Here is a 10551-nt window from a genome sequence, read left to right on the forward strand (position 1 = left end):
GAATCAGGCCCATTTAGATTCCAACTTCACTATTCCACAGAAACTGCCCTTGTCAGAGTTGACAGTGACCTCCACACTGACAACACAGATGGCCAACGTCCTCCTCTTCCTTCTTGTATCCATAGCGTGCAGAACACGCATTTTCAGAACACTTTCTGCATTTGGCTCACAAGGTGCTGTTCTTCTTTATTTCTCCTGGTATCTCTCAGTCCTCCCTTCTCCCTTCTTTTTTTTTTATAGATTTTATTTTAAAGATTTTTTTATTTATTTATTCATGACAGACACACAGAGAGAGAAGAGGCAGAGACACAGGCAGAGGGAGAAGCAGGCTCCATGTAGGAAGCCCCACGTGGGACTCGATCCCGGGTCTCCAGGATCACACCGTAGGCTAAAGGTGGCGCTAAACCACTGTGCCACCGGGTCCGCCCTCCCTTCTCCCTTCTTGACTTCATCAGAGTGGTTCTCAGCCTCACTTGCACATTAGAACCACTTGAGAAGTGTCTACAAACTTCCCATCCACCAGTCCTATGTTAGGTATTTGAGCTGGGAGCCCCAAGGAGGAGGCCCCCATGTCACTATATGTTTTTTTAAAAAATCCCTGAAGATGATTGTGCTGTGCAGCCAGGGGAGAAACACTGCTCCACACGTGGGCATGCGCTAGTCGAAGGTGCACAGGCTCCTCTGACCTTTTCCGTCTGTCCTCACCCCCTCGAGGATGGACCCTATGCTGGTGCCTCTCAGGTGTACATCTCCACCTTACCTTTCCATACTCTATCTACCTCACTGCCTATTAGGCAAAACCTCTTTAAATGAAAAAACAATTCCCAAAAAGTCCTTTTGACAATAAGAATCCCCATTGCTCTAAAAGCTCTTTAATATATGGAGTTTATTCTCAATTCTTTGCCGACTTCACCTGTTTTCAGCATATGCTCAATCAGTGATGCAGGCCTAAACTATTCATTGTTCATAGAAGCAACATGTGAATTCTCTCAGATTGAAATCTAATGCAAATGAAATGAACCAAACAGTTCCAAAGATAGAATACAAAATAGGGCCTAGAATTTATAAATTAAAATAAATTATAGATTAAAATGAAGAATTACATTCCCTTGATTCACCAGAAAATGCCAGGGAACAATGATGTCATATTTTGTAAGCTGGAACACCAAAGAATATTTTTAATGTTTTAGGTCTCATTCAGGAGAAAACTAAAACCCAAAATGTCTTCTTCAATCATTGAAACATAGTAAGCACTGATCCAGGGCTCAGAACTGGTCCTGGTCCGAGCAATTCCCAGCTTTTTAGGCAAGTCCAAAACTTGCATTTCTTATATCTTTTGTAAAAAGAGAATATGTGTGCACTGCCAACCTTCAAGGGTTTTGTGTCGTTTAACTAAGCATTTTTGGTAATAGTCCTCTGAAGATTATAAAAAATGATGTTACATTTATTATTATTGTACAATTTAATGCTCTATTTAATAACCAAGTATTTTAAATAGCGCTACGTTAGCAATTTATTATAGAAACCTAGAAAAAGAAATCTTAAAATTTAGACTGATATTTGACGTTCCAATTTTCCCCACAGTAATCGCAAGAATGATTTTGCAGTAAGTCCCTGTCCAAGGTCATAAGACTACCAAGAAATTCCTTAAAGTTAGTCATTCTAAGTTCATTTTAAAGTATTTTTCTTCTAATTATTATTATTATTATTATTATTATTATTATTATTATTTTAATTCTGTAGATTTCTTTAGAGAGAAGTCCAATTAGGGAAAGTTTGTCCTGCCTTATGCCTACCAACTCATTACAAAAACTACTCACTTGTCAAAGCTTTTAATAAATTCGGGTTTTCGGGGCAGCCCAGGTGGCTCAGGAGTTTAGCACTGCCTTCAGCCCAGGGATCCCGGAAACCCAGGGTTGAGTCCCTCGTCAGGCTCCCTGCATGGAGCCTGCTTCTCCCTCTGCCTGTGTCTCTCCCTCTCTCTCTGTCTCTCATGAATAAATAAATAAAATCTTAAAAAGAAAAAAAAAAAAAGGTTTTTTTTGGTCAGCCCAGGTAGCTCAGCAGTTTAGCGCCACTTTCAGTCCCGGGAGTGGTCCTGGGGACCCCAGATCAAGTCCCACATGAGGCTCCCTGCATTGGGCCTGCTTCTCCCTCTGCCTGTGTCTCTGCCTCTGTCTCTCTCTCTCTCTTTCATGAATAAATTTTTTAAAATTTTTTTAAATAAATTCAGGTTTTCATTAATTTTTTCAATAATCTTTCGGACACTTTGTTTTCAAAATGTAATGAACACTTCATGATACGTACCTGTGGACCACATGTGGACCCAGAAATACCCAATTCCAAGCAGACTCCTTGACAATTCCCACTTTTAGGATATATCCTGTAGCTCACTTTCTGCTCTATTTCTGGGCCATATCATTCATTCTTCAAATCAATTGTTGGATGCTGCTTTCAATCATCAGCTGTTTCTATAGGAAACCCAGTGGAGATGAACCACTTAAGAAATATCAGAATTTTTTAACAAAGGAGCATGTCCCTCACAATTTCTTCGAAACTCAGTATCTGTTAATTCATGCCTCCAAATAATCCTAACATTTTAACATTGTTTGACAATTCAAAGTGACAATTAGCAAGAATAATGAACCTATTACCCAACTCTCCTCACAAACTGGAGTTTGGGTTTTACCATAGGGACATGGAGAATGCCTCTGTCTGGTCTCTCTTCACTGTGGTTCCACAAAGTGTTCCCATATTTCAGACATGTCTGGCCTAATGCATTTTTTTCTTACTATGGCCACAATCTGTTTTGGTGTCAGATTCACACCAACTTTGAGGGCTGTGTTGTTCTCTTTTCAGCTTCAGACCCTTGCAGTTTCTGGATTGTTAACTGAAGGTACAAAACAACTGGTCTGGGCAGATCTGCAATCTACCATGGTATAAACCAGATTATGCCTTCAAAACAACTCCTTTCTCCTTTTGACCACCAAAGCAATGGAAGCTTAATATTATGAAGTATATTTGTACCGTCTTTAGGCCAACTTAAAACAAAAGCACACCATCTTGAGAACAGACTTGCCCAGAACTTCCCAGGTCAAAGGTAGCCAGGGCCTCATCATTTTGTTTTAGTGTTGAGGTCATTGCTTGGTGCCATATTTTCCTAATTTCTCAAGAGGTTAATCCGCTAGGACATAGCTTCATGAGAGAAGATCTCAATGGTCTGCTCAGAGTTTGAAAACTTCAATAATCCTTCAAGGTAACATCATCTATATGATTTTATTACAAGAAAAGGATAAATTAACTTCTAGGTAACGAAGAGTCACAAATGCACAGCAATTTCTCCATTTCCAGATTTCTGTTTAAAAAAATCTATACCCAACATTCTGGAAAGGAGGGAAGGGTCATATACTATACAACACTTCCTCTTTTGAGGGGGTTGTGCACCTTCTCTGTGGCGATTAGACTTCTTCTGCTGGAGTCTGATGCTCGTCCTGCTGGGGACACAGGGTACAAGCCTGGGATACAAGTGAGCTGTTGCTCCCTGTGGGGAGGGGACATTCCAGGATCAGTGAGAATAAAACAGAACCCCAAAGAGGAACACCTTTCTTTTTTTTTTTTTTTTTTTTTTAGGAACACCTCTTATGTTCTGGATGTTACTCTTGGTTCTCTACTTTGAGCAATCTTTCAACATGTGAGTCCTTCTGGAAGTAGAAGCAATAATGCCCACTGTCCTGAGAAAGCAGGAGAACAGCTCTGTGTGAGGGCAATCAGGTAGAGACATAAATCTGAAAATAAAATAATTTTATGAACCAGATAATTTAATTTCATGTTCATCTTTAAATCTATAGCCTTTCTCTTGCCCCATAGCATTTGTTTGAACTCCAGTTTGTATAACCTGGCTTCAATGGTACCAAAGTCTCAAAAAGTAAGCCTACATGTCCTGCCACTTTTGCCCTCAGGAAAAATCTCCCTCTTTAGAAACCCTGGAATATTTCAGTTTTGTTACTCACAGGGTTTAGTGGGCAGTGCCATCAATTCTGACAAGGTCGAGGTGGGGAGAAATACCCGTTAGGAACACACCACTTAGGGGGTGCCTGAGTGCCTCAGTTGGTTAAGTGTCTGACTCTTGCTTTTGACTCAGGTCACAATATCAGGGTCCAGGGATGGAGCCCCATGTTGGACTCTGTGTTGGGGGTGGAGCCTGCTTAAGATTCTCTCCTTCTCCCTCTATCTCTATCCCCTTTAAAAAAAAAATAGAACACACTATTTGGATTCAATTCCATTTCTCCAGATGAGAAATGGTTGTAAAGCTTCGAGATTTGCAAGGAATCTCCTTAAGCAGAAAGGCAGAATCTCCTTCTCTTCTCCGTACAGAAGGTGGGGCTTATACTTAGACTGTCAGGCAGCAGCTCTCAGGGGAGCCTGGCAACTGGCAAAAGGCAAAAGAAAAAGTCCTGGTGTGGAGGATGCACCAAGTGAGAAGCAAACTACAAAAAGGTTCTCGGGCCTAATAGAGTCAGAGTCACAAACACAGAAACAACACAAAGGCAAAGTTTCACTGTTGAGGCTGACCACAGCTCTGGAATCAAGCAAGTTCAGTCTTCTAGAGAGCTAGACAGATAATATACATTCACATCTAGTGCTACAGAATAAAAGGCAGTTCCTCTGGAGAAGGTGATTCTTCCTTGTTCCGAGAGTTTTAGCCTTTCTGTAGACAAAGCATACAATACTTTTGAAATTAAAAAAAAAAAAAAAAAAAAAACCCACACCAAAAAGAGGAAAAATGGAAGGCAGGAAGGAAGAAAGAAGGAAGAGATGGCGGATGGGAAGGAGGGAGGGAAGAACTCTAACAAGCTCTCTTCAGTTCCCCAAAAAGGCATGAGAGCTCTCTGTACATTTTCCTTTGCATTTTACCAGTGTCCCAGACATATCAGGGATGGTGTCCTCATGGGGCAGTAATGGTGCCAAGTGAGCAGTTACGGAGAGCATTTGGAGAAGATGGAACACATCCCCTACTTCCATGGATTTCCTAAGGATAGTGAAGGCTAATGATTGGCTCGATGGACACATACTTGCCCAATCTCTTCCCAGAAGGCAGGACAGATATTTGCATTTTGACCTGAGAAGATACCACCAGCCTTTCTCTCCTACCCATTGCCAGAGGAAAATAATTTTATCGAAATCAGCAAAGAAAAGATAAACACACTGCATTGCCATGTAATGTATCTAAGGGAGAATTCAAAATAAAAATAAAACATGCATGGCAAATGCTTGTATCTTAGTCCACAATGGAGCTGAAAGAGAAGGCGAGAATATTCCATCTTCCTTGAACAATCCCCATACTCCTGGCTTTGCATTTATTCATTCATTTTTCAATCTATTAAGTACCCACTATGTACTGGGCACGATGCTTGAGGCTGGAAATACCAGGATGAAAAGACATGTCTCTCGTCACCAGGAGTTTGTATGCACATACATAGACTGGAATGTTTATGTTTGCTGATGTGGAATAAGGTACAAAATGCAGACACACAAGGGAAAAAAGGGTCTAAGTCTGCTGAAATTTCAGGAAGATTCTCTACACTGAGTTTCACTTTTCATCCCATTATTCTTTAGCAGAAATTGCTTTCTTTAGCTTAGGCTTGACCTCTGTTGCTCTCACTTCTCACTCATTATGTAAATTTGGTCACTATTAGAAATAGCTGCCTTGAAAGCGCAGTCTCAGTGCAAAAAAAAAAAATTTATCTCTAGTCTCTTTCTCTAGCTCTTCTTCTCCTTGCCTTCTCCACCCACTTGCCCACTGATGAAGCAATCATGAGCAGGGTCCATCCCAATCACAACAGGAAAGCAAAAACCAGGTATCTAATGTGTGTCCCCAGGTGTCTAGCAGTCGGATTCATTCAAACTTTAATTCCAAGTAGGTGACCAAATATACCTAATTTTCTCAGGACTGAAGGGTTTGCCAGGACTCGAGACTTTCACTGTTGAGACCAGGAAGGGTCTCGGACAAACTAGGCCTACTGGTTACCCTAAATCTGTTGGGCAACAGTGGGTTCTTGCAATCTCGAGGCTCATACCAGCTTTCTGTAAGGACACTTACCTGAGTTCATGATTTCAAAAGCAATCATCTCAAATCACTGCCTTATCAGATCAGATTCTTGGCAACAAGAGGACAAAATAACAATCTGGTCTGCACTCCCTTGACCCTTTTCTACCATTTTAAATTATAGCCAAACTAAAAAACAAACAAACAAACAAACAAACAAACCCTCCTCCAAGCCAGGTTCTAACCATATCTGACTAAACCTCTCAAAAGACAACAATTAAAACTAAGAAACAGACAAGCTTGTGTGCTGGGAGTTAAAAAGGAGTGAACATTCCTATCATTACCTGCACAGTCTCCACCAAACAAGATCATGGGGACATCCAGAAAGTGGCTTAACATTGGACCCATGACCACCTCCTTTATGCTAACTAAATCCTTGGGATTGTCTGCTGTTCTAGATTAAATATGAAATTATTGCTGTAGATTTTATTGTTTGTGTTCTTCAGAGTCACCCATTCGAACTTACTGATTGCCAGTGTGGGAGTAAAACTTCCCTTTGACTGGAAGAGAAAGACCTCTATGCTCAAAATGGCACAGCTCCAGATATGGGATGTGACTCTTGGTTTCATCCATTGGCCACTCTTGTTGAAACAAGATCATATCATCCAGTGAGCCCATCTCAGGAAGGAAGTTAGGGGGTCTCATATTTTTCTTAGGTATTTAAGGAAGTCCAAGCCCTTAGCAATTCTCCAGAATATTTTGTCTCTTCAGATTCCCTTACTGTGAAGCCCCTAAGGAGAGAAGGAAGCTAAGTGAGCAATGGGGCCAAGGAGAAGGCTCCAGATCCCCCTTTCTAACAGGGTGTAGCTCATTACATGCAGCACCACCCATTCCCCTTCAGCTTCCCAGAGCTGGGTGGTTATTGGCAACTGCAATTAGGGCAACTGGAAATACTAAAGCTTGCCATGAGGAACATGGAAAATGCTGAACTTCAGAAGAGCCCTAAATGGGGATCTTCTCAGCATGGAGAAAAAAACAGAAGACGACGTAAGTCTTAGTAATGTCTGTGTGCCCTTTGTAGTTATCACAAGAGAACTGACTAGGGGAGAAGAAGAAGCTGAATGGGGAGGGATCAGAAATTGAATGCAGCCCCTCCTCTAACCAGCAGTACCTACATTCTGAATGCTCCCTTTGGGAACATCTACAAGACCATTATAGAAAAATATACTTGCATTGTTGAGTAAGGGGAAAAGTCACAGCGTGGTGGTCTTGGTTTCTTATCCTTTCCAATTCTTCTGTTCCCCCAAAACAATAGCCACTGGCAGGGCATGTAGAGTAAATGCATGCCCCCCCAGGCTGTCCCTACACAGGACGGGGGGCACTGGCCCAAGGAGAGGCTTCTGCCTGACGCAGGGGCCAATCTGGACACATGGTCCTCAGCACTTCTGTGGTGTGGGTTGGCCTGTGGATGGATTTTCCATTCGATCTTTAATTTTTTTCTCTTCACATTTTCCACACTGCACTAAAATTACTCTCCAGAAAAGCATTTATCTTTCCTATTGCCACTTCACAGCCTGTCCCCATTAGAGGATTTTCAGGAAGGACTAGCTGGTACCTGTAAAAATATCCACTGACTTTTACAAGTGGAACATCACAAGAAAATCCTATTTTCTTTCTCCTCCTATCCCATGCCTGCTACCCACTCAACTCATAAACTCAGTAAAAGATTTCTCTTCGGATTCCTTATTTTTCTCCTCTACTTTTTTTCTTGTTTTTGAGAAAATTTATTTCAAGAAAAAATTTTTATTTCCAGGACCTGTAGCTGACTTCCAAAAACAGACAAGAAAACTCACAGTGAGATGCTCCAGTCTGTCTTGGGTTACGATAAAATATGTACGTGTGCATATGTGGTTATGTGTGTGTGTGTGTGCCTGTGCATGTGTGTGTGTGTTTGCATTGCTCAAGAAGTTATATACATCAGGGCCTTTTTTGTTGTTTTTGTTTGTTTGTTTTGCAGGCTTGTGCTTGTGTGTGTGTGTGTGTGTGTGTGTGTACGTAAAGAATAATTCCCACCAAGTTATTGTTTAACTTTTTATAAAAAAATAATAAATTCATGATGGAATATTTGGAGATATCAAAATAGAAAAAAAATTTTCACCAAGATAAAAACCAAAGGCCACCAGTATTACCATTTTCACATATTTTTCCATTATTCTACTACCTACCATTATTGTTTTTTTTTTTTTGTTTTTTTGTTTTTATTTTTTCCGTTATTGTTTTAATATGCTTTTTTAGATTTTGGCAGAGGTTCATCAACTTGCTTCAAATGTTCCCTTTCCCAAGAAATCTTTCCTAAGCCTTATGCAGCCTCAGAGTTGACTTCCCCCCTTGATCACACCTATCACATCAAATGGCAAATATTCTCTGTGTCCACATTTGTGTCACTCACTGTACTGAGAGCTCCTGTTTAGCAAACACGTTCTTTCACTCATCTTATTTTAGGATCTAGAGCATAACAATAAATTCAACAATCAAGGCAAATATTTCTCTGCACAATCTCTGTGCCAGGGCCAGTGAGGGACTTAGGGGAACCGAGAATACTCAGTGAGCTGAGTATTCTCACTGGGAGGGGAGCCGGCCATAGGTCGTGTGTGCCGAACAAGGGCAGGGACAAGGGGATAGAAGGAAAGCTTGAAGAAAGGAAAGGCCAGGTCCAGCATGAGCAGTATAGTGGGAACCATACAAGGTTATATTTAGGCATCACACTTTTCCTGGATGTTGTGCAGCCTCATGCGGTAGAAAACTGAGCCCAGAGTGTGCAAGGTGGAGGTCACTACCTACCTCCAGGTGGGGCTGAGGGTGGGGGAGCCTGACCCGAGAGAATTTTAAGCATAAGAGGCAGAGAAATGAAATGGCAGCTGGAGATCCTCTAAAGAACCAAGGGAAATTGGGGCTCCTGGGTGGCTTAGTGGTTAAGGGTCTGCCTTTGGCTCAGGGTGTGATCCCAGGGTCCTGGGAGCCTGCTTCTCCCTCTGCCTGTGTCTCTGCCTCTCTCTCTCTCTCTCTCTCTCATGAATAGATAAATAAAATCTTAAAAAAAAAAAAAAAAGAAAAAGAAAAGAGCCAGTAGAGATCATCGTCCTGGGGAAGCTTGTAAATGGGTCACACGTCAGAGAAAAATCTCAATGGTACCATGTGTGTATGTAGAATGCTACACTTCACAACATGAAATCATTTTGTATCTCTTGATCCCGGCCACCCAAAGAGGTGAGCAGAACAAGATTATGTCAGTGTTATGGATAATGATGTTGAAAGTCTAGAGAAGCTAAGCAAATTCTTGAAGGTCCCAAAGCCAGGTAGGTAAAAGAGAGGAATCCAAGACAGTGCCCAAGATCTTTGTGACTGGGGCTCTCAGGGCTGGCTTTCATTTTGCATGATGCATGGCAAGGAGCAAGTTTCCCATTTGAGAGCTATAACCTTTAACATCCTCCCCTACAGTGAAAGTATCTGACTCTGTGGATTCTCAGCACATGTGTTCTTGTTCAAGAACTTGCCAACTGCACAGTTGGAAAGGCTTCCAGACCTCAGTGGCTCCTGGCCTGCCTGCACCCACCTCTTCAGAAAGCATTTCTTCAGTGCCAACATATGCACTATCTTCCAATAAAAAGAATTTATTTTCAGGGGATGAATTGATCGTTTTCCTTGACTTACCTAGTAAATTGGTGAGTCAGGGGATTATTCTATAATTTTCATAGAATAATTTTCACCCATGGCTGCAAAATCCAGCATTGCTCATGCACAGTCACCCAAGAAGGAATACCACACTTGTACTCCTCCCACTGGTCTGAAGTTAGGTTAGTGGGATCATGAAACAGCAAGCCTCGCAGATCTTCTCTCTTAAGTCGTCTGACTTTCACTGAAAATGACCATTTTGGTCTCTCTTTCTCCTCCTATGTTCTCATTTCTCCATTCCACTTCCCTTCTGAGGTTGGATAGGAAGGGGTCAAAGGGAGTCAGAATTGAGAAGGCAGGGAGTCAAAGGAAGTGAAAAGAAGCAAGAGGGCAGGGAAAGATGAAGGCTTAGAATTAGGGGAATTTATCCCATATGTCAGCTCAGGCAGCATGTATAACTTAGGAAAAATAATTTCATAGACAACAGTTTTTGAAATGAAAGCCATCTTAAAATAGAGGTGCACAGCTGGCTCAGTGGGTAGAGCATGAGACTCTTGATCTTGAGGTCATGGGTTCAAGCCCCATGCTGGGTATAGAGATTACTTTAAAAATTGACTTAAAATACATTTGAGAATATTGGTTTTTCAAAATTACAATATTTTTCTGACAGGAAGAGCTTACCAAAACAAAAATTACAGCAATGATGGTTCAAAGATGGTGGGAGAATTCTCTAGGGAATCCTTGGGCAGAAAACCCAGGTGGAAGAGTAAAGAAGAGGAAGAAGTCCTGGCTCAAGATCACATGTCAGAGAGCACAGAGCAAGCCAACCTGGA

The 10551-nt window shown here is 41.5% G+C and overlaps 1 non-coding gene across 1 annotated transcript; it reads left to right on the forward strand.

The window, feature by feature from the left end:
* The first annotated feature begins 10238 nt into the window (after nt 1–10238).
* On the forward strand, nt 10239–10311 carry TRNAK-CUU (transfer RNA lysine (anticodon CUU)). The gene has a single exon. It is a non-coding gene; the product is annotated as a tRNA-Lys (tRNA).
* The last annotated feature ends 240 nt before the right edge of the window (nt 10312–10551 follow it).

Source organism: Canis lupus, chromosome 5 (assembly GCF_048164855.1).
Source record: "Canis lupus baileyi chromosome 5, mCanLup2.hap1, whole genome shotgun sequence".
NCBI classification, from domain to species: Eukaryota; Metazoa; Chordata; class Mammalia; order Carnivora; family Canidae; genus Canis; species Canis lupus.